This window comes from Pleurodeles waltl, chromosome 11, assembly GCF_031143425.1.
Source record: "Pleurodeles waltl isolate 20211129_DDA chromosome 11, aPleWal1.hap1.20221129, whole genome shotgun sequence".
Lineage (NCBI taxonomy): Eukaryota > Metazoa > Chordata > Amphibia > Caudata > Salamandridae > Pleurodeles > Pleurodeles waltl.
Genome location: NC_090450.1, coordinates 546086697 through 546108620, shown reverse-complemented (window position 1 = coordinate 546108620; position 21924 = coordinate 546086697).

Genomic DNA, 21924 nt, shown 5'->3' with positions numbered 1-21924 from the left:
GTGACTCCGAGAGCAGCAGATGAGATTATCTAAAATCTCCCTGGACGAACAAAAAACTTCAAGAACATTGATCTGAGTTCTTACAAGACTATTACATAACTTAGACGAAATAAACTACGTAGCTGAACTTAACGAAACCTCTAAAGTGCACTTTACTGGGCAGCTGAAGTAGCACAGATGGGCCCGGGGAATGGCCCGGGGCAACAGCTCTCGGCCTTTGACAAGCCACCCACCTATAGAACACTAACTAAGACTGTTAATATGGTTTGGACGGGGAGAGTTCTAGATACCATCCTGGGGAAGGGGAGTTGGGAACTGAGTTAGTTAAATTAGTTTTTGGAGTACTAAATGCACAAATAGGCAATGACCCAAGCAATTCTCAATTTCTATTAAGAAAACCTAACTTATCATTAGGGTTCCGAACGTTGCAACAAGAATACAGGCACGGGCCATGTCATACCAACAATATAGACCATGACTACACAATATAAAATTATAACATGGAATGTTAGAGGCCTAAATAATATGTCTAAAATGTACAAAGTGAACAATTACCTTAAACGAAGGGGTGTTCACATAGCTATCTTACAAGAAACGCACCCAATAGAGCAAGAAGTTAATGCCCTGAAAAAAAGATGGAGAGGACACATCTTTGCCACTACTTACTCAGCGTTTGCAAGGGGAGTGTTGTTATGGATCCGTCCTGGGGTGCCCCTCCAGGTGCTGCACAAGATCATAGAAAAGGATGGGAGATATGTAATAGTCGCAGGGAGATTAGAAGGAAGGGAGATAGCCATTAGTGGAATATACGCTCCAAACCAAGATCAAGGGAAATTCCTTGACAAAGTATCACAGGACATAGGCCCCAAAATAATCGGGGGTGACTTTAATTGCATAGCTAACATTGAATTGGATAGGTCGCACCCACCTCTCTCACAATCACCGATTTGCAAAACTGCCTTACTATTCAAAAATTGGCAACTACAATGGTACCTCAAAGACTGCTGGAGACAACTCAATCCACACATCAGAGATTACTCATACTATTCAGCTGTACATGCCTTACATGTTAGGCTGGACACCCTTTTGGTGTCGCCAGAAGTGCACAATACGGTGATGACAGCTGAATATCTCAGTCGCACCATATCAGATCACAATCCCCTGATGCTCTCATTAGCCTGGAGTGGGGAAAGACCCTCAATACCAACCTGGCGTCTAATGGTGGATGCCCTGGAAGACAAAGCATTTAAATAAATCCTGCATAAAACATTGAGGACTTCTTCAAGCAAAATGCAGGAACTGCCTCCTCCAGATCCACTGACTGGGAAACGTTCAAAGTAGTCACTAGGGGTCAATGCATTAGTGAAAATATGGGAGTCCGGAAAGTGTTAGAAATAGAACTCAAGCAACTCGAAGACACCCTTAGAGATCTCGAGCGTAATCACCCTACACAACCTGATCTGTCCCCTTTACTACTCAAAACTAGAAATAAGATAACTGAGGCGAATATTAGACTGTCTCGCTTTCATTATAAGCACTATTTGAGCAGGCAGCATGCGGAGGGGGATAAGTCGGGTGCCCTATTAGCCTGGCTCGCCAGGCCCCATACGCAACAAACGGTCGTGGTGGAGATTGAAGACACCCCAGGTAATAATGTTTACGGGCAAAGGGAGATAAACACAAGCTTCCTTAACTATTACTCAGCACTGTATGCAACCCCTGTTGATAAAATAACCGAGACGCAGTTGCGAGAGTTGGAAGCCCTCGCACTTCCTAAGTTGGGAGCTGAGGACTGCGCGACTCTGGCGACACCTATTTCAATTGCAGAAATCAAATCGGCAATTCAAGGCATGGCGAGGGGCAAGGTGCCGGGAGCGGACGGACTCCCAGTAGAGTTTTATCTTAGTTTCCAGGACTTACTAACCCCTCAATTCTGTATACTTTACGCAGAAGCATGGAATAATAATATTCTACCTCGGTCGACCTCTGAGGCCATAATGATTCTATTATTGAAACCCGATAAACCCCCCAACGATGTCCGATCGTACCGCCTAATATCCGTGCTCAACCTTGATTACAAAATACTTAGCAGAGTGTTAGCGGATAGGCTACTACCCCATATGACCCCACTGATCCATCGAGATCAATTCGGTTTTGTTCCCTCACGCAGCACTGCACAAAATATCAGACGCCTACTCTCAACCCTTCACAACATACCACTAGCTACACCACATGCGGCGATCATATCGGTGGACATCGAAAAAGCCTTTGATAGCTTGAGGTGGAACTATTTGGAACAGGTAATGCTACAGATGGGACTCGGAGAGGGCTTCGTCCGTTGGACGAGACTTCTATACACCAATCCCACAGCACGAGTCCGAATGGGTCGTAATGTATCTGACTCTTTCCCCAGAGGTAGAGGCACCAGACAGCGCTGTCCTTTATCACCTCTTCTTTTCACGGTAGCAGTAGAACCACTAGCTCAAATGGCTAGAACCAGAGGCTACTATGAGGGTATTTTGATTAATCACTGGACACATCATATTGCTCTTTACGCAGACGACATGCTACTTTTTCTTGAGAACTTGGAAGTGGGGCTACCGGGAGCAATGGATATGTTAGAAACATACGGAGTAGCATCCGGTCTCCGCATTAATTGGAAAAAATCCTCTATCTTCCCAGCAATTAAAAACACCAAAGAACCCACAGATACCAGAGGCCTGCACTGGACCCCGCATACATTTAAATATTTAGGAGTTAATATATACCACACCACAGAAGACCTGTTGGAGGGGAACATACATAGAACACTTAGAGGGATCCGGGCAAGTATGCAGTTCTGGAAGACACTCCCCCTGACAGTCTCTGGAAGAGTCGCCCTGCTTAAAATGATAGTTTTGCCCAGACTGCTCTACTATTTTTCTACTATTCCAATTTTAATTCCAAAAATGGTATTCAAAAACGTAGAATCCATGGTCAAGAGCTTCATTTGGGGAACGAGTAGACATAGAATAGCATTGCACACTCTCCAGAGACCTACCACTGAGGGGGGCATGGCAGCCCCAGACCTCGAGATCTACTACTGGGCAGGCCAATTGCAATGGTTGGCAAAATTAATTACAGAACCCCCTGCGCCTAAAAACTTGCAGATTCAGCTGAACGGCCCACTAGCACAAATCCTGGGCATCTTACTGAACCCCAAAAGGCAGAAACAACCTCTTCCTATGGAGTGGGAATCAACCAGACATTGCTGGGAGCAGTACCTAAAGCGCACCCGCACTGCGACACCATAGGCACCTGAGGCCCCCATAACATGCCTGGCACACTCCATCGGAACCCATATAATAATAGGCATAGCTAAACTAAAGGCATATAATATTACTAAATTGGGTGACCTGTTTAGTAATGGGAGACTATGTACCTACGCAGAATTACAAGAACAGTTTGCCCTTCCACCAGGAATGTTCCTCTTACGTAGCGCAATAACTAAAGCTATTAATAAGAAATAGAGAGTGGGCACACTAGAACCATCTACTCATGAGGGTTGTAACCTTATATGCTCAATTGGGCAACAAAAAGGAGTGATTTCAGGTATATATAAATCCCTGCTGAACAGCACATGTCTACCCTTAAACAAGCTTAAAACCAAGTGGTAGACAGAGCTGGAGACTATCATAGACGACGAACAATGGACCAGGATAACCTCCCATATATACACAGTGTCGAGAAACGCAAGATTTAAATTAATACATTTGTATATATACCACAGAGCCTACCTAACTCCTCTAATGATAACTAAAATTTATGGTGCGAACTAACTCATGCTGTCCTCGTTGCACTGAACCAGCAGCAAGTCTATTACACATGTTGTGGAGCTGTCCTCTGCTGGAAGACTACTGGGTAGTGATCTTTAGGAAAATGTCCTCTTGTACTGGGAGAACATTACCCTCCTCTCCAATAGTGGCAGTATTGGGAGGTTTCGCCCGCCCCTCGGCTCACAAAATAGCCTACAGGTTCATTGACCTTGCCTTGATTCTAGCTAGAAGAGAGATAACTTCACACTGGAAAAACGCGAAGGGCCCACAAGTGACTAGGTGGCAAAATGCAGTGGAAAAATGGGTAGAGGCCGAGGGAACGGTGCTGAGGAAAGAAACTATACAAGGGCAAAGACCCAGTGAAAATGTTACACAATGGAATGCGATCCTGGAGAGTCTGAGAACTGCTAATGCTCCCTTATCAGAAGAAGAGAACACCACTTTGGAATCTGAAACCGAACAGTCCTCTACACCTTTAACCTAGAACACTGCACGTTTGTGAAGTATGCTTTGATTTCGAGAATTGCAGATCTAGGATCGGATACAAATGAATCTTGTGCAAGATGGGGGGGAGGAGGGAATCTATACAATGTTGGGGTTTTTCTTTCTAAACAGCATTACATTACTGAGGGTATGTTATTGCACTATTATAAAAGCAATAAAAGATATCATTTAAAAAAAAACGGTGTGCAGTTTTAAATCAGCCTCAGATCTCTTTAAGTCACTGCCAGACACTCTCTGCCCTGTTATAAAGGCATAACTGCAACCGCACGGTAGGCATGTTATATGTGAATGAAGGTGAATATTATTCTGTATGTGAAATAATCCTACTATTAATTGAGTGCAAATTATAGAAACAGTCAGTGTTTTATTTGTATAATAATAAGTGCAGGTGCCCAAAGTACAACTTCAACACCCTTGGCTGGTGCTGTAAAATATTGGAGCACAAACAGCATGGGTGTGCAGTTTTAAATCATCATCAGGTCTCTTTAAATCACTGCCATACACTCCCTGCCCCGCAGACAAGTGATGGATACCGTGAAGCAGCCAGTGTTAGAGGCCAGAAGTTACTAAGTTTACAAACAAAAGCATAACTGCAACCGCATGATAAATGCATTATCTGTGAATGAAGGTGAATGTTATTCTGTATGTGAAATAATTCTACTATTAATTGAGCGTGAATTATAGAAACAGTCAGTGCTTTGTTTTTATTATAATAAGTGCTGGTGCCCAAAGTACAACTTAAATTCCTGCGGCTGGCACCATAAAATAAAATATCCCCCATAGCTTTCCTCCTAGCGCCTCTTCCACCTATACTACCCTTCCCCCTCCTCTTCCCCCTCCCACCTCTATTTCCTCTCTTTTACGTTTTCTTTCTTCTGTCCATTTGTTCTCGTTTCTCTATCTCTCCTCTATCTTTCCCCCTGTATGAATTCTCACACCCCACCTCTCTTCTCCTCCTCCTAAATCCCCCCCACCCTTCCCTTCTTCTTCTTCCCCTTTGTCCCTTCCCCAATCTCTCCTATTGTGCCTTTTCATACCCTCTCTCCTCCCCTTCTTCACCCACTCTTTCCCCCTTTTCCCCCCTTTTTTTCTTCCTTTTTTCTTTTTTCTTATTTTTTCCCCCTCTCCACCCCATGTGTATTTTCAGTTTTCTCAATCTTCCTATTACTGATAAACCTTTTTTCCTCTTTTCTTCTGTTTCTTCTGTTTTCCCTTTCCTTCTTTTCTCGCCCCTTCCCTCCCTCCCCCTTCACCCTTCTCGCTCCTTTAGCCCCCCTTTCTTTTCCCCCTCCCCTAACCTTTTTCTTGCCCACCTCTCTCTTCCCCTTCACCCTTTTCACTCCTTTAGCACCCCCTCCTTTTCAACCCCTGCCTCTTCCCACCCCCACCCCCCTCCCCACTCATCGGCCAGAGCGTTGATCGTGTCTCCCAGGGTGACCGGGTCTGCACATTCGTACGTGCGGCGTGCGGAGCAGGGAACTATGTTTCCCAGACTCCTCGGCCTTCATTCCTACGCGCCTCTGTGTTAACAACGCAACACCTACGCACCGCCGCCCATCACGCCCCGGGATCCGGTTGGGGCCAGAGGGCGGGGATGCGCGCCTTTTCTCCCCCTTTATTTACCGTCCCTTCTTTGGACCCATTACCACAAGCGGTTTAGAGAGGGGAAAGGAGTAGGTGCAGAGCGAGCGCCTCCTTTGGAGTTGTGGGTCTTTTACGAACCTGGGCACAACGGTGACTTCTACAGCACAGATAAGATCTAACTATTTTCTCAAGTGTCTCATTGGGCTGTTTGTCCCCGTTTTGGTTATAGAGCTGTACATAGTCATGATACATGTGTAGTTTGATGCTTACATTTATGTTATGACATATATGCTTGAGTCATGATATTTCTGGATTCTGGCTCTTATATCACCCTGTGGTCACTAGCTATGTAATTATTCTCAATCCCCACGTGGCCCACTTAAAATAGGGCACTTATGGCTACCATTTAGTGGACAAGATCATGTATACATGGTTTTTTCTGGTTGTTGCTTATTCAGTCCTGCCTTATTTTCCTTTTTTAGTGTGTGACTATAAGGGGACACTCCCCCTCCCTTTGACCTGGGGCCAGTAGCTTTTCAGGTTTAGGGTAAGAAAACTATACCTTCCCCTTGGGCACGTGTTACTCACGTTTACATTGCATGACTTTTCTTGCTGTGTCACCTTTTTCGTGTGCTGTGCAGTGTTGTGTGTCACGTGTATGCTTAAAAAATCTTTTCTGGCTTTGTTTCCTTTAGGCCTCCATAGGGTATCTCCCATAGGGTAGGAGATACCCTATGGAGGCCCCTTGACTTCACATTATCTACACTCCTTTTAGCGGAGTGGTTCATCGTTTGTAATGCACGATTATGAGGGATCCTAGGCCCTGAAGAATGCCCCCAGACCTCTATTGGCTCTTAGTAGTGGGCAGAAACATGTTGGCCAGTACTTTTTAGATAGGTGACCCAGTGAGTCTTTATTCTCACAGAGGTGTCCCATCCTTGTTCTTAATCACACCAGCAGACACCACGAATAAAGGTGTACTTTCACACAGGTGACTGACTAGGTGTTTTTACTTCTTCCCTAGTATAGCTGGATCCCATTTTTCCAGACAAACTGAATTTACGCACTCCCTCCTGTTCTTTTAACAGTGAGGTTGAGTCCGCCCAGGTGGCACTGTCCTACCTGGGTGGGGCTAGGTGATCATATGATGAAGCATGACACTATATAGTGTGTGAGACCACCCAGTCGTAAAGGAAACTCCCCCCACCACATAATTTTCCACACCACTCGAGACGGAAACTCATAGTGTGAGTTTGAGAAACCCTAGGCGAAATCTCTCGCCAGCAGTTCCATCATATAAGTGAACCCCATACTCTTTGTGTTTATCGACCAACAAGTAATCATACAGTACTTGGTCCCTGCTTCCTGAGAGACAAAGAAGCAAGACTGACCACTAGCAAGCAAGGATTTGTGGACACTGAAAAAAATAAAGAAAATAGCCTGAAGCCCACAAGAAGTATACTAAAGTATACAAGAGGTCGTACACTTACGCTCAAACTATAAAGCAGGACTGGCAAACTTTTATCCAGCGCATTGAGAAAGCATTTTGGAATATTGTTAACACATGATTTTTGGACTATTCCACCAAGCCTAGGACTTCATTTTTCCTCCGAAATTGTGCTACTGCAGTTTTTCAACTTCACATTGTCGCCACATGCATGAATGGTTCTCCTAACAGAGGAGGGCTTACTTCAGAAAACAGCACTGGTATTCTGCTTCTGTCCTTACACTGGATGCAGTTTTGAAAGCACTTTTTTCAGAAAAATGTGAAAGCCACCAATCTTTTTTTTTTTTTTTTTTTAAATATTTTTATTGAATTTTCATAACAGATCTGTACAGTTTACATATGTGTTACATTGGTAGGACTTAGTAGATCTGATATAACTTTTACATTCACACAAAACAAAAGCAAGGAAAAGAAAGAGAAAAGAAAGGAAAGAAAAAAAACGTAACTTAGGTCACATTTTAACATACAATATGTATTTATCCGCTGTGCATGATTAAGGGATTTTGCAGTTTAGTACCTGGTGGCCCCGCATCGGAGCACCTGGTTATCTTATTTCCTGATAGTTCTTGTTGTTTATGGTGGGGGGAGGGATACTGAGCTGATGTCTGTTCACCAGGTGTAACATGGTGGTATTCGTTATGCGTGTTCTGCTTGTGCGATCTACGCTTGCTGGACGCTGTGGGTGGTCACAATTTGTGAGGTGCAAAAGTAGGTACCCACACATGCCAGGTGGTGTGTTTCGTCCATCCGTTAATTATGTTGGATCTACTTGAGTTCTAACTGGGTTAGCTCCAAAGCTGTATCATTGTCCTGCTCATGGCGGCCTCTCCAACGCAGTGTTAGGGAATGCCAGGATTTCAGATCAGGCGCTTTGGACGCTTTCCAGTTCATAGCGATCAACCTTTTGTACATCACATATGCTAGGTCTGCAAACTTATGTAGGTGCCTGTGTTTCTTTTCTCTGGTTCTCAGCCCTAACAAACAGGATTTAGGGTCCACTGCTAATGCAAGACCCGTCATTTCTGAGGCCTCTTCTACAACTCCTCTCCACTCACTTTGTATCTGCGCACACTCCCAAACCATATGGTAGAAGTGTGCCAGTGGGGCATCACATCGTGGGCAGGTAGATGCCGATTCTGGAAACATACGATTAATCATGGCTGGGGATAGGTATATTTGGTGTGTGTAGTTAAATTGTGTATAGCGAAACCTGGGATTTCTCGATACCCCCTGGGTGTGATTAAGGGCTTTCGGCCACTCCGCTGCTGGTACCGGTTCTGGCAGGACTGCATTCCATCTATCTCTTACGCTCTCCAAATTGAGTTTGGGGGGTTTATTCAGGATTTTATACAAATTTGTCACTACCTTTGTTTGATTATCGTATTGCAGCATGTGGTGTAATGTGGGGGAAGTCAGGGGTTCCAGATCTCCAGCAGACCATATCTTTTTGATCAGGTGACTCATGGCGTAGTAGGCCAAAAATTGCCCGGGATTCACTGCCGTGAGGGCTTGTATAGATTCAAATGACATCAGTTTCCCCTCTTCAAAACAGTCCCCCACCGATATTATACCCGCGTCCGTCCATGTCGTGAGTGAGTGCGACCCCACTGTGTCAGCCCACCCCGGCACCAGTCCCAGTGGGAGGAGTGGCGAGTAGGGGAGCATCTTATCGCCTTTTTGTATGTACCTCTGCCAACATGAGTGTGCCACCGCCATTAGTGGATTACCAGACGCACCTCTCGGTATTTTATTTGTTAGCCATGTGAGCAAGGGTACTCCATGTAGACGAGCCAGTAGCCATGCGGATTCCCCATGTGTTGGTCTGTGGATCCAGTTTAGTATCCACTGTAGCTGTGCGGCAGCGTAATAGAATTCAAAATTGGGAGCGCCCAGCCCGCCCGCACTGATTGGTCGCTGCAATGTGATGAGTGCGACTCGCGTTCTGCCCCCGCCCCATATAAGCTGCAGTAAGATTGTGTGCAGGTTACGGAAGAAGCTCCTGGGGACCCAGAGTGGCAGTGCCGCAAAGTAATATAGCAATTGAGGGAGTAACAGCATGTTTGCCACCGCCACTTTGCCCAGAGGCGACAGTGGCAGTTTGGTCCAAAACCGCAGCGACCCCTTCATAGAAGCTAGTGCTCTCCCCAGGTTCCCGTCTCTAAGGTCCTCATTTCTATGATATATATGGACCCCCAAGTATTTGAACGTATCGAAGCACCATTTCAGGCGGCCTACAGGGGCATTCTCTCTTCTTGCCGGGGACCATCTAGTTAGGGGGAATTCACACAATTTGTCCCAATTTACCACCAGACCCGATAGTTCCCCGTATTCGGTCAGGAGTGACATTACTGAGGGTATCGTCTTATTTCCTTTCCGCACATATATCAGGGCATCATCTGCATACAGTGATATAATGTGGTATAACCCGTCTCTGGTTACTCCCCATCTTTCTTTCATAGCACGTATTCGGATAGCCAGTGGTTCCATTGCTATGGAAAACAATAAGGGAGATAGGGGACATCCCTGCCTAGTGCCTCTGGTAATCGGAAAACTCTCGGATATAACCCCTCCCGTTTTCACCCTGGCTTGTGGCTTGGCATACAGTGTCTGTACCCATCGTATGTTGTTAGGTCCGATTCCCATACTCTGCATGGTGGCAAATAGGAAGTCCCATCCTAATGTATCAAATGCTTTCTCGATATCTAATGATAGTACCATCTCGTCATGTGCTTCCGGGGGAGTATCTCCCATAACACCCAGCAGCCTATGGATATTTAGAAAAGTGTTGCGTTTTAGGATGAATCCATTTTGGTCCTCGTGTATCAAGGTATGTATAATAGGAGCTAACCTGTTAGCCAAGATTTTACCTAGTATTTTACAATCTAGATTCAGGAGCGATAGTGGCCTATAGGATTTGACGTCTGTGGGGTCACGTCCTTGTTTAGGTAGGACCACTATTATTGCCTCTCTTTGTGTTAGGGGCAGCGTCTTGCTGGTCCATGCCTCCTCAAAGACTTTCATCAAGTAGGGCTTTAACTGTGACAAATAAGTGGAGTAATATTCTATTGGAAGGCCATCTGTTCCTGGGGCTTTATTCCTAGGCATCTGTGCTACTGCCAAATCTATTTCCTCCATTTTCAGGGGAGCCTCCAGTAACTGCCTGTCTGCCTGCGATAATTGCACCAGTGGTGAATCCGCCAGAAAGGAGTCAAGTTGTTGGGGTTTGCATGTTGTGCGTTTGGTGTAGAGATTCGTGTAGTATTCCCTAAACGCCCCGTTTATCTCTTCTTGTGTGGTGGCCATTTTGCCTGCCTCTCCCCATATGGTCCCTATGGGGGACTGCTGGCAGTCTCCACGTAGGAGCCACGCCACCAGCCTGCCCGATCTATCACCCTCTTTGTGTAGGCGCATTAAGTGGTATTTGTGGTCATGTTGACGGAGATGAGAGAGTCTACTTTGTTATATTTTGTACGTGCCTCTTTTAGCACTGTGTAGGAAGTCTCATTTTGTGCCACTGCTATTTCTGTTGCTCTCAGTTCCTTTTCTGATTTGTTGACCTCCTCATGTAAAGTGCGCCTTACTCCCCAAGTGGTTGAGATACAGTGCCCTCTTACTACAACCTTATGAGCCTCCCATTCTAACGCTCTGGAACCGGTGGAGCCTTTATTGATTTCCCAGTACTGTCTCACTGTTGTATTTAGTCCATCTGTGAACGCCTGATCCTGGAGAGACTCCACCTGCATTCGCCAGGTGGGGATCTCAGAGCATCTTCTGCCCCAGTTCAATTTTATTCTAAGTTGTGAGTGATCCGATAGTGTTTTGGCCAGGTATTCTGACTTATGTATCTGTTCGCATACATCCCAGGACCCCCATATTATATCTATTCTTGTGTGTACTTTGTGGGGTATTGAATAGAATGAATATTCCCTCTGCTGCGGGTGCTTCGTGCGCCATAAGTCATATATTCTCATGTCGTCCGCCCATGCTAGTAAGGGGCTTCTGGCGGTTCTGTTTAGTGTTGCTTTCAGGGGTGTATTTGACCTGTCTAATTCTGCATTCGGCATGCTGTTAAAGTCGCCACCCCAAATGGATGGGGCTGCGGGGTTTACTAATAATGCTGGAGTGAGTGTTCCCAGAAATTCGACTATCACACTGTTGGGGGCGTAGACGCCGATTATTGACAATTGTTTCCCATCTAGTTGGCCCTCTATTACCACATATCTGCCACCCCGGTCTATTCTATGTGAGGTTTGGACAAAGGGGACACCGCCTGCTATCTATACCAAAACTCTTCTGGCGAAAGCCGAGTATGTTGTGCCTACCACCTGTCCACCCCATTTATCACGTATCTCCCGTAAGTCTGGCTCCAAACAGTGTGTTTCTTGGAGAATGGCAATGTGTGCGCTCTGGCGTCTAAGGCGTGTGTGTACCCGGGATCTTTTGCTTGGTGCACCCAGGCCCCTCACATTCCACGTAATTATTTCATATTGACGCATTAAAGGGGTTACGTTTTGCGCCATATAGCATTGTGTAGAGCACCTGCCTGTGGTGCAATCCTGGTATCAATACCCACCCGAATCCCTCCCATCCCCACCTGGGATGTAAACAAGACCATCAGCACTAGCAGTGTTTCCTGTATTTCGAATTGACCTTTTGGGCACAGCTTATCTATCTCCCCCCCACCTCCCACCCTAGTTAACCCCCACACCCAACTATGAACTTGTGTTAAACTACACAACTCGCTACTACTTAAAAAAACTTGTATCCATGTGAATACCTGTGGGGGAGCTATATTAGCAACCAGATGTGGCTCACGTACGGGGCTAACATCCTTCTGCAGACGTGGTCTGCGTGTACATCTGGGCGCTCCCAGATTGTTTACCCCTATCTGAGCACATAATCAATGACTTTAAATAAAGCTTTCGGTAAGGGGGGGTAAGTAGTTCAAAAGATACTCGTGGTCGGTGACTGCATCTTCCTCCGTGTGGGAACGCGTGCAGACAGTCTGTGCCACCCTTCAAATTTATCGCTCATTTTGAGGGGGTAAACAGCTGGTGTCCCGTGTCTACAGTGCGTCTGCAGATCTGGGGGTGAGCTTCGGGCCCTTTAGTACTTCTGTTAACGTGGAGTCTGAGCTGGCCGAATCAGATTCCAGGCTGTCCGCAGGGGTCTCCCGGAGTGCCTCGAAAGAGTTTTGTGTGTGTAAAGGAGTTTCCTTCAAAGCTTTCGCCCTTTCTTCTGCTGCCTGTTTTTCAGTGGGTTGACCTTTGGTTCTTTTCTTGGAGCGCTTCCGCGATGGAGAAGTGAGCCATTCCTCTCCTTCGTCCGTTCCGGCTTGGGATTGTGCAAGACCTTTGGCGTGCAGCCACGACTAGGCATCCTCGGGGAGGTGAATACGTGGGTGCGATCATCTGATATTACTCTCAACTAGGCAGGGAACAGTAAGGCGTATTTAATATTATGCTCGCAAAGGCGTTGTTTAATTTTTACATAAGAGTTGCGTTGTCTCTGTACCTCCTGGGTAAAGTCTGGGTAGGCATTAACTACTGAATCCTCATGTCGAAATGGGCCTTTACTAACGGAACTGCTGTAGTATTAAATCGCGGTCTCTGTAGTTTAAGAATCTTGCTATCAGCAACCTAGGTGGTTGTCCTGGACCTGGGGGCCTACCCGGGACTCTATGTGCCCTTTCCACAGAGAAGAACTTCAATGGGGCCCCATTTAGTACCTCCTTGATCAACCATTGCTGTAAGAATATTTCTGTGTTCTGCTCTGTTAGTTTTTCAGGAAATCCTAAAAAGCGTACATTGTTTCGCCGGGATCTACCTTCTGCTTCTTCAGCGCGTCGCCATAAGATCTTCACCTCTGCATCAAGCCGTTGAATTTGTTTTTGGTTGTCCGAGACCGATGGGTTCAACTCATTTAGTACCTCTTCCGCTGATTTCACTCTCTCCGCCAAATTGCGATGGTCCACTCTGAGTTGGTTCAAATCTTGTGATACTGTGTCTATCCTGTTTTCCAGGGAGGTTTTAGTGTCCATAATCGCCTGTAATACTTTTTCAAATTGTGTAGAGTGAGCTTGGAGTGTGCTTTCCAATGATTGTAGAGTTGGTACTAGCTGTTGATCGCTTGATGCCTGTCCTTGTGTAAGTCGGTCTTGATTTTTCACGGATTTGGTTCTCCCGGCCATGATGCGTTACCGCTGGTGGGCCCGCTGCGAGCGTAGCGGCGTATCAGTGCCCCGATTGGATGGTGAGTTCCGCTATTGTTGCGCTCACGCTCCTCAAATTGGGGTTTCTCCTCCTGGCGCAGTCAGATCTGCTTGCGGCCCTTCCCTGTGCGTAAAGGCTGGTGGCAGGGCCTGGCATGAGCACACCCGTGTTCAGCGGTGCCCCCAGATGTTGAGGGGCCCGCCACAGGGCCTTATGGCCGGCCCTCTCTGCTCCCGGTAAGTGCGTGTTCCCTTAACCCCCATCGGGGGAAGGGGGCCCAGGTAGTGATGGCGCAGAATGAAATGAAACCGGTGAGGGGGTGAGGGGGGCCCAGTCTCTCCAACCTCTCGGGCCCCTCTCCAGTCCCGTGTGGTTATTGTTGTTTTGTTCTTGTTGCCCCCGTTGGCCGTGGGGGGGGGGAGAAGTCCTCAATTGGCAGTTTATGGCTGCCTCTCATCCACCCGCGCTACCCCGCCGGGCAGGTATCTTCACTTATGCTGCGTGGCTCTCACACGCCCGCGCCGGGCTCGTCCGCCCCGCCCCACCGTCCGCTCCTGATCGTCGGGTCCCCGCGGGACAGCGCGTTCCTCCGGAGCCCTGCGCAAGCTCCTGTGCGCTCCCAGGGCGAAGCTCGGCTGCCGGGGTGCCCCGCCCGGCAGCAGGCACCAGATGGCATCGACACTCCTTGTCTCCAGGGAAAGCCAGAGGGTGGTGAGGGGGGAAGGAGAGCGGGCCTCCCCCAACGCTGGCCCCCGCGACCGGGAGTTCCCCTCCGGGACGCCCCTCTCACCGCACCCCTATCTCGCCTGGCCAGGCCCCCAGGCAGTGCCTGCGCCCTCTCCGGTTCAGCGGGTCGTCGTTGGGGAGCCACGATGTCTCGCCCGCTGTCTCCCTCACGGCCTGCACTCCAACTTAGTCACTGCGCCGCCGCTCGATTCTTAGAAGCAGCCGAGACCTCGGGCACATTTCTATGCATATAGACGCTGATCTCCAGTCTGGGAGCGCCCTACAGGATATTGGTCGAGGGCCCGAGTCGGAGCTCTCGTTTAAGCTTCCGCCTCGGCCGCCATTTTGGCTCCTCCAGCTGAAAGCCCCCAATCTTGATAGTGTCCATTCATCATAAAACTACAAATTCTGAGATCGTTGCACCATACATGCTGCAATCAGTGAATGTGGTAGCACACATGGTTCATCAAGACATTCTTAATTAGATCCTGGAATAATTTGATTGTTTAGAAAGGTTTCCTATGTTCTCCTGTTGAACTACCACCCTGTTAAGATTATAGACACATATATGGGAACGTCCCGCTCACCAGACTGCAGGACTGGATCTCAGTCCACTGGGATGTTTTGTAGGTGTCAGAAGGGATGCGGAAAGGACAAAATGCCCACAATCACTCTTAGATAATGGATCAATGGTAAAACTAAGGTTTAGGCTTGCTGAAATGGGTTTACCACAAGTGCTACAACATGCCGCCAGACCTTTATAATTATGAAATGACATAATAGTTAAGTGACACCCTAACTAGGAATTAGCAGATCAGCTCCCCATCCTCAGTGAGGTTTGCCAAAGTTGTATTGTGCATCTATTCTCTTTCGACTATATATTAAAGAACATGATAAATAATTGACATTGAAGGCTGTAGTTCTAATGGCTTCAGGAGGCTCATGGTTGACTACCCTTTTCTTTTCTGATTATCATTGCTCTCCAAAACCCATATGTGCCTGATTTATTTTTCGTTGAGGTTTGCCCTGTTTTTGGAGCAATTGTGGTTAGTTGTTCACAAACAGAAAACACATGACATGGCCATTGATCCCCCACAAATCTTCTGAATGTTTTGAACACCTCCGTCAGCTACTCTGTATTACAAAAGAGGGAAATCATAGGAGGCATATACACATACAATGGTGTGGGCCTGAGTCACATGACATGTGACACTCTGGAGATAACCAACTCTGATCATGATGATGGGGTGAATGTCAGTGATCGTAATCCACCCAGTCGGACAGGCCCCATTCCCTCAAAGTAGGTAGACAGTGCTTGTGACAACAATGCTGCCATCTGTTAGGGAACTACAGTGCAATTTCACATCAATACCCATGCTACATCTGAAACCTTGTGTGAGAAAGTAGCCTCTTTCTAGCATGGTTACCCCCACTTTTGGCCTGTTTGTGAGTGTGTGTCAGTGTGTTTTTACTGTCTTACTGGGATCCTGCTAGCCAGGACCCCAGTGCTCACAGTTAAAACCCTATTTGTCAGTGTTTTTGCTTGTCTCACTGGGGTCCTGCTAGCCAGGACCCCAGTGCTCATAGTTTGTGGCCTAATGTTTGTGTTGTCAGTAGTGCTTAACTGTGTCACTGAAGCTCTGCTAACTAGAACTTCAGTGCTTATGCTCTCTCTGCTTCCAAATTAGTCACTATAGCTTAGTGACTTCATATTCCAATTCCAATTGGCACACTGGACCACCCTTATACGTCCCCAGTATAGGGTACCTAGGTACCCAGGGCATTGAGGTTCCAGGAGATCCTTATGGGTTGCAGCATTTCTTTTGCCACCTATAAGGAGCTTAGACCAACCCTTTCACAAGACTGCCACTGCAGCCTGCGTGAAATAGTGCACACACTATTTCACAGCCATTGTCACTGCACTTAAGTAACTTATAAGTCACCTATATGTCTAACCTTCATTTACTGAAGGCTAGGTGCAAAGTTACGGAGTGTGAGGGAACCCTTGCAATAGCAAATGTGTCCCCACATGTCCAGGCCCAATTCCCCGGACTTAGTGAGTGCGGCGATACCATTACACGCGTGCACTACATATAGGTCAATACCTATATGTAGCTTCACAATGGTAACTCCGAATATGGCCATGTAAGGTGTCTAAGATCATGGAATTGTCCCCCCATTCCAAATCTGGTATTGGGGGCCAATCCCATCCCATCCTGTGGGCTCCACCATGGACCCCCAGTACTGCCAAACCAGCTCTCTGAGGCTTGCACTGCAGCTACAGCTGCTGCCACCTCACAGACAGGGTTCTACCCTCCTGGAGTCTGAGCAACTCAGTCCTAGGAAGGCAGAACAAAGCTTTTCCTTTGGGAGGAAGGTGTTACACCCTCTTCCTTTGGAAATAGGTGTTACAGGCTTGGGAGTGGTAGCCTCCCAGAGCCTCTGGAAATGATTTGAAGGGCACAGATGGTGCCCTCCTTGCATAAGCCAGTCTACACCGGTTCAGGGACCCCCAGTCCCTGCTCTGGCGCGAAATTGGACAAAGGAAAGGGGAGTGACCACTTCCCTGTCCATCACCACCCCAGGAGTGGTGCCTAGAGCTCCTCCAGTATGTCCCTGGTGTTAGCCATCTTGTTTTCCAAGGTGTAGGGACACTCTGGAGGCCTCTGAGTGGCAGTGCCAGCAGGTGACGCCAGATACCCCTCCTGATAGATGCATACCTGGGTAGGTAGCCAATCTCCCTATCAGGGCTATTTAGGGTCTCTCCTGTCGGCTCCTCTTCAGATTCAGCTTGCAGGTTTCCATCTGAAACCCTCTGCAACTCCTGCTTCATCTTCTGACTGACAGATCAACCGCAGACTGCTCCTGGAACCCCTGTAACTGTAACAAAGTATCCAGAAAGGCTACTGTGACTCTGTAACTTCAGCTCCAGCCAGCAACTGCAAAACTTTCAAAGGTGCGCACGCTCTGAGGACTCCCTGTCTTCACCCTACACCAGAAGGACCGAAGAAATCTCCTGTGGAGTGACGGAGTCACTTCCCTGCACCAGCAGGCACTTTCCAAGTCGATGACTGGATCTCTGGAACTCCTCTCCTGGCGACAAGCGTGCTCCCTGGAACACAGGCGGTGGACCCCTTTGACCCAGACTGCCCTAAGGTCCAGCTGTCCAAATTTGGTGGAGGTAAGAGCTTGCCTTCCCAGTTTGCCACAGTACCACTGTGCACTGCGTAATCTCTAGCTCCTGAGGCCTCTGGCACTATTTGCAAGAATCCTTTGTGCACAGTGTGGCCTGGGTACCCAGCACTCCATCCTGCGATGCTCAATTAGCTGAGTTGTTCTCCGGCGGTGTGGGACCTTCTTTTGTAGTGTGCAGCGACCGCAATTTGCACCTTCTTTGTCCCCGTGGACTCCCATGGGTGCTGCCTGGTCATCTGTGGGTTCCCTCCAGTGCTGGGAGCCCCCTCTGCCTCCTCAGTCCGAGTTGAGGCTGCCACGGTCCCTCCTGGGTCCATGCTGCACCATTCTGACGTACACCACGACATTGCTTGAACCAAGGCTTGTTGGACAAATCCAACCCTGCTCCTCGTCTGCATCCAACATGTCGACACGGGACATCCTTTGCATCATGTAGGAACCCGCAGCCATCTTCTTTGGTGCTCTTTTACAGACTTCTTCGAATCGGAGAATCCTATTTTGTGCCATCTTCTAGGTTGGCAGGGGCTCCTGTCCTTCCTGGAATCTTCTGCGACTTCTGGACTTGGCCTCCTCTCTTCACAGGTCTTCAGGTCCAGGAATCCACCATTTGTTGCTTGCAGTCTTGCTTGGTTCTTGCAATATCTCTAATCACGACTTGTAGTGTGTCCTAAGGAAACTTGCAGTACTTTACTCCTATTTTCCTGGGCTCTGGGGTGGGGTATTTTACTTACCTCCGGTGTTCTCTTACACTCACAGCAATTCTCTACACACTACATTTGCCTAGTGGGTTATTCGTGATCTGCATTCCACTTTCTTTGTATATGGTTTGTGTTGCCCCTAGGCCTATTGCATTCTATTGTATTTTCTACTGTTTGCGCTATTTTGTAACTATCTACTTACCTGATTTTGGTCTCTAGTGTATATATTGTGTACAATACTTACCCCCAGAAGAAGTACTGCTTCTAAGATATTTTTGGCCTTGTGTCACTAAAATAAAGTACCTTTAATTTTGGTAACACTGAGTATTGTCTTTTATTGTGTATAAGTACTGTTTAACTATAGTGGTATTGCTGGAGCTTTGCATGTCTCCTAGTTCAGCCTAAGCTGCTCTGCTACAGCTACCTCTAGTCAGCCTAAGCTGCTAGAACACTGTCTACATTTCACTAATAAGGGATAACTGGACCCACTACAAACCAGGCCAGCCTCCTACACCTTGATTGTCAACCTGATTACTAATGTCAACGTCTAACAGAGATCACCATTACCATTTCTCTATCTCATTGCAGAGGATGAACCCATACTTCCTGACCAGCAGACTGTCCCGGACTACAGTGATGATGTGGATGAAGAGCTGGAAACTATAAACCCAAACACCCAACAGCAAATCCTGGCTCCATACAGAAACCATCTCAAGTTGCAGGGAGGCTAGACAGCGTTGCAGCGTCTCCAGATGATTCTCCAAACATCCAGAGACACCACCTGCCACCTCACCAGAACCCTGGACACCCTGGACCCACAAATAAAATTCCAACAGACTGCAGTGGGAGTCTAACCGGGGTTGGCCGATCAGGTGCAGGCGGGGACGAAGACCATGGCGGGCACCCTGGAGGCAGTCCATAGGAGCCTCAGTCCAAATAAGGACAACTCTTCCATTGTAAAAGGCACCTACTCTCCGCTCCATGGCCTCCAGCAGTCCCTGAGGCAGATCTCATGGGATGACAAGGCTGGTGTCATGAGGCAGAGGAATGAGCAAATGCCCTCCCAAAGTGCCATCAGCGAGGTTACCAACTAGCTGGGGCAATCAGAAACATATTAGAGTCCATGGAGGACTCCTTCATTGCTACCATGGCTGCCTACCACCGTGACGTTGCTGCAGTGTTGCAAATCAGCAGATCATCCTTGCTGCTGTGCTGCCGTATATGTTGCCACAGATTAAATCTGCTGTGGACACGATCCACATCTTCAGCCCCTGATGTGTGTGTGCCTCCCTCTATTCGGACACCTACAACAGCCCTGTTCTGGGAGGCACCAAATACATAAGAGGAAGAAGATGTGATTGCACCTCTTTCACCCACAAAAGTTCCTGGGAGGTTCCTCTTTGTCACCTACCCACTTTCTCATTTGCCGTGTGCTTAGGAACATGCCAGTGTTAAATCAACTGACACTATCCCCAGTTTCATTCTCCCTCTATTGACTTCACACATTTGTGGACTGTCAATGTGGCCAGTCGACCATAATGGCAATGTGGTCCTCCTCAACACTGAATCACTTCTCTCCTCAACATGTCATTGACATGTTCCCCCTCCATGGACTCTGTCTGAACATCCACTGGCTCTGTACGTTTTTTGGGGTTGTTGCCCTATGAACTGTTCCGGTGAACTTCATAATAATTTGCACATGTAAATAAAAGCATGTTGTACAGCCTCTGTGTTGTATGTGTGTCTGAGTCAGGACTAAGTTGAACATGTTGTATTGTGTGAGGCAAATACACTGACTACTTGCCAAAGGGGCATGTGTGGATTGGAGCCAGGGACGAAGCTACACAGACAGAGTGAAACATATTTAGTAAACCTTATATGCATGATGACTAGAAAGCAGTTACCGAAGTCCGCAAGCATAAACTGCAACATGTATCATGCAGTCAATGTTAAAGCTGATTTAAGTCACACCATCAGTGGCTGGTCTAACCATAGATAGTAGCAACCAAACAACATTGCTGTGACAAGCACATGATGCAAGTGTGAGTGTGTAAGGGTTAGGCATCAGCGTCTGATTTAAAAATGATTGGATTAAGGAGAATGCTATGACAACAGCATCCCTCCAATGCATATTGCATTACTTACCCACACAGAACAACTGCATGTGAATACCTATGTTGGACTGTGTATCCATTAACATTCAGATTGTCATGCACACTGATCAACGATGTTTGTAGATAGCTCATGTGATTTCATGGCGACCTGACAGGTACCTGTCCATAGGGAAATCACCTTGTCACCCATGTTGCCAAACACTGCTAGCAAAGCCAAAGAAAAATACTTAACATTACCTGAGCAGACATGCTAACTCCTGCATAGTAAATCATGATGGAGACTTGTATGTAGCAAACAATGATATTTAATGAAACCGTAAAACTATATATAACTAAAACTACCTAACCGACAAATCCTAACTATTTTAACCTAACTTACACTACCTTATACTAAATACTAACTACAACTGCCTTAACTTAATCTACCTTACTCTATACATTTAACACCACATGATAAACATGACCCCCCAATCCCCTAAAACACATCTTCAAACAAAGACAACAGAAACTACATGTGTACATCAACTATCTACACATTCAGGCCTAAGCAAATATATATATACTTTTACGTTTCTTTGTAAATTTAATATTTTGTTGTTTTTGTATGAAGACATATATAACACATCAACCAACCTCTCACCCATAAAAAAACTAAATTTCCCAAACCCCTAAAAATGTACCCACCCCCAATAAAATCTATAATCTACTATACCTATCCTACACTATAACAACTAACCTAAACTAAGCTATAAAAAAACATCCTTTACTAAGAACATCTACATACAAATGGAAGGGAAGGGCCTCTTTGGCTCATGTTGTCCATTATGGTCTCCCCACAGCCTGCTTGATTTTGTTCAGTAGCAAGATCACATTGTCCATTTTGTGTTTCAGCCCTGTCACTCTGAATTTCAAATCAGATACTTCTTTTCTCATGTCCTGCTCAAAGGTAGAAGTGAGACCTGGTGGTTCAGCTGGGTGAACATGTTGTCCTGTGTGCCTTCCAGTGAAGGTGCTTGGGACTGGTCCTGCAGACCCACCTTGGTCTGCTACTCCAGATATGCCTTTGGTAGGCCTCTCAATTGTTGGTGCTCCCTGTGGCAAGGCGCCCCATTTCCTAGATGCCTTCTCCTGTTCATTCTTTTTTTGTCAAAGCCCAATAGGCTTTTTTGACTTGTCAGATGTGGCAATACCTCTCCTCCCGGATCAAGTACTGCCTCTTCTGCTCCAGGGTAATGTTGTCTATTTAAACAGAACAAAATCTGTCATATAAAGGGTAACTCAGAACTGGTACTATAATCACAATAACTTAATTCTATCTTCAAACATCACATGTTGCACTTTTTATACCCCAAAATTATCTTGAAGGTCAAAGTGAACAGGCCTCTGCCTCATATCTATCATCTCCTATTTTTCTATAGTCAAAGTACCAAGGTTAAGCAAATTTAGCTTAATACAAATGCACCATCTTGGCACATCTACATATGACCATGTCAGTATTGAGTATCCTTAGGAACAATGCTGTTTTGTAACCATGGTATGGTCCACATTTCATGTTTTACTGATCATCGA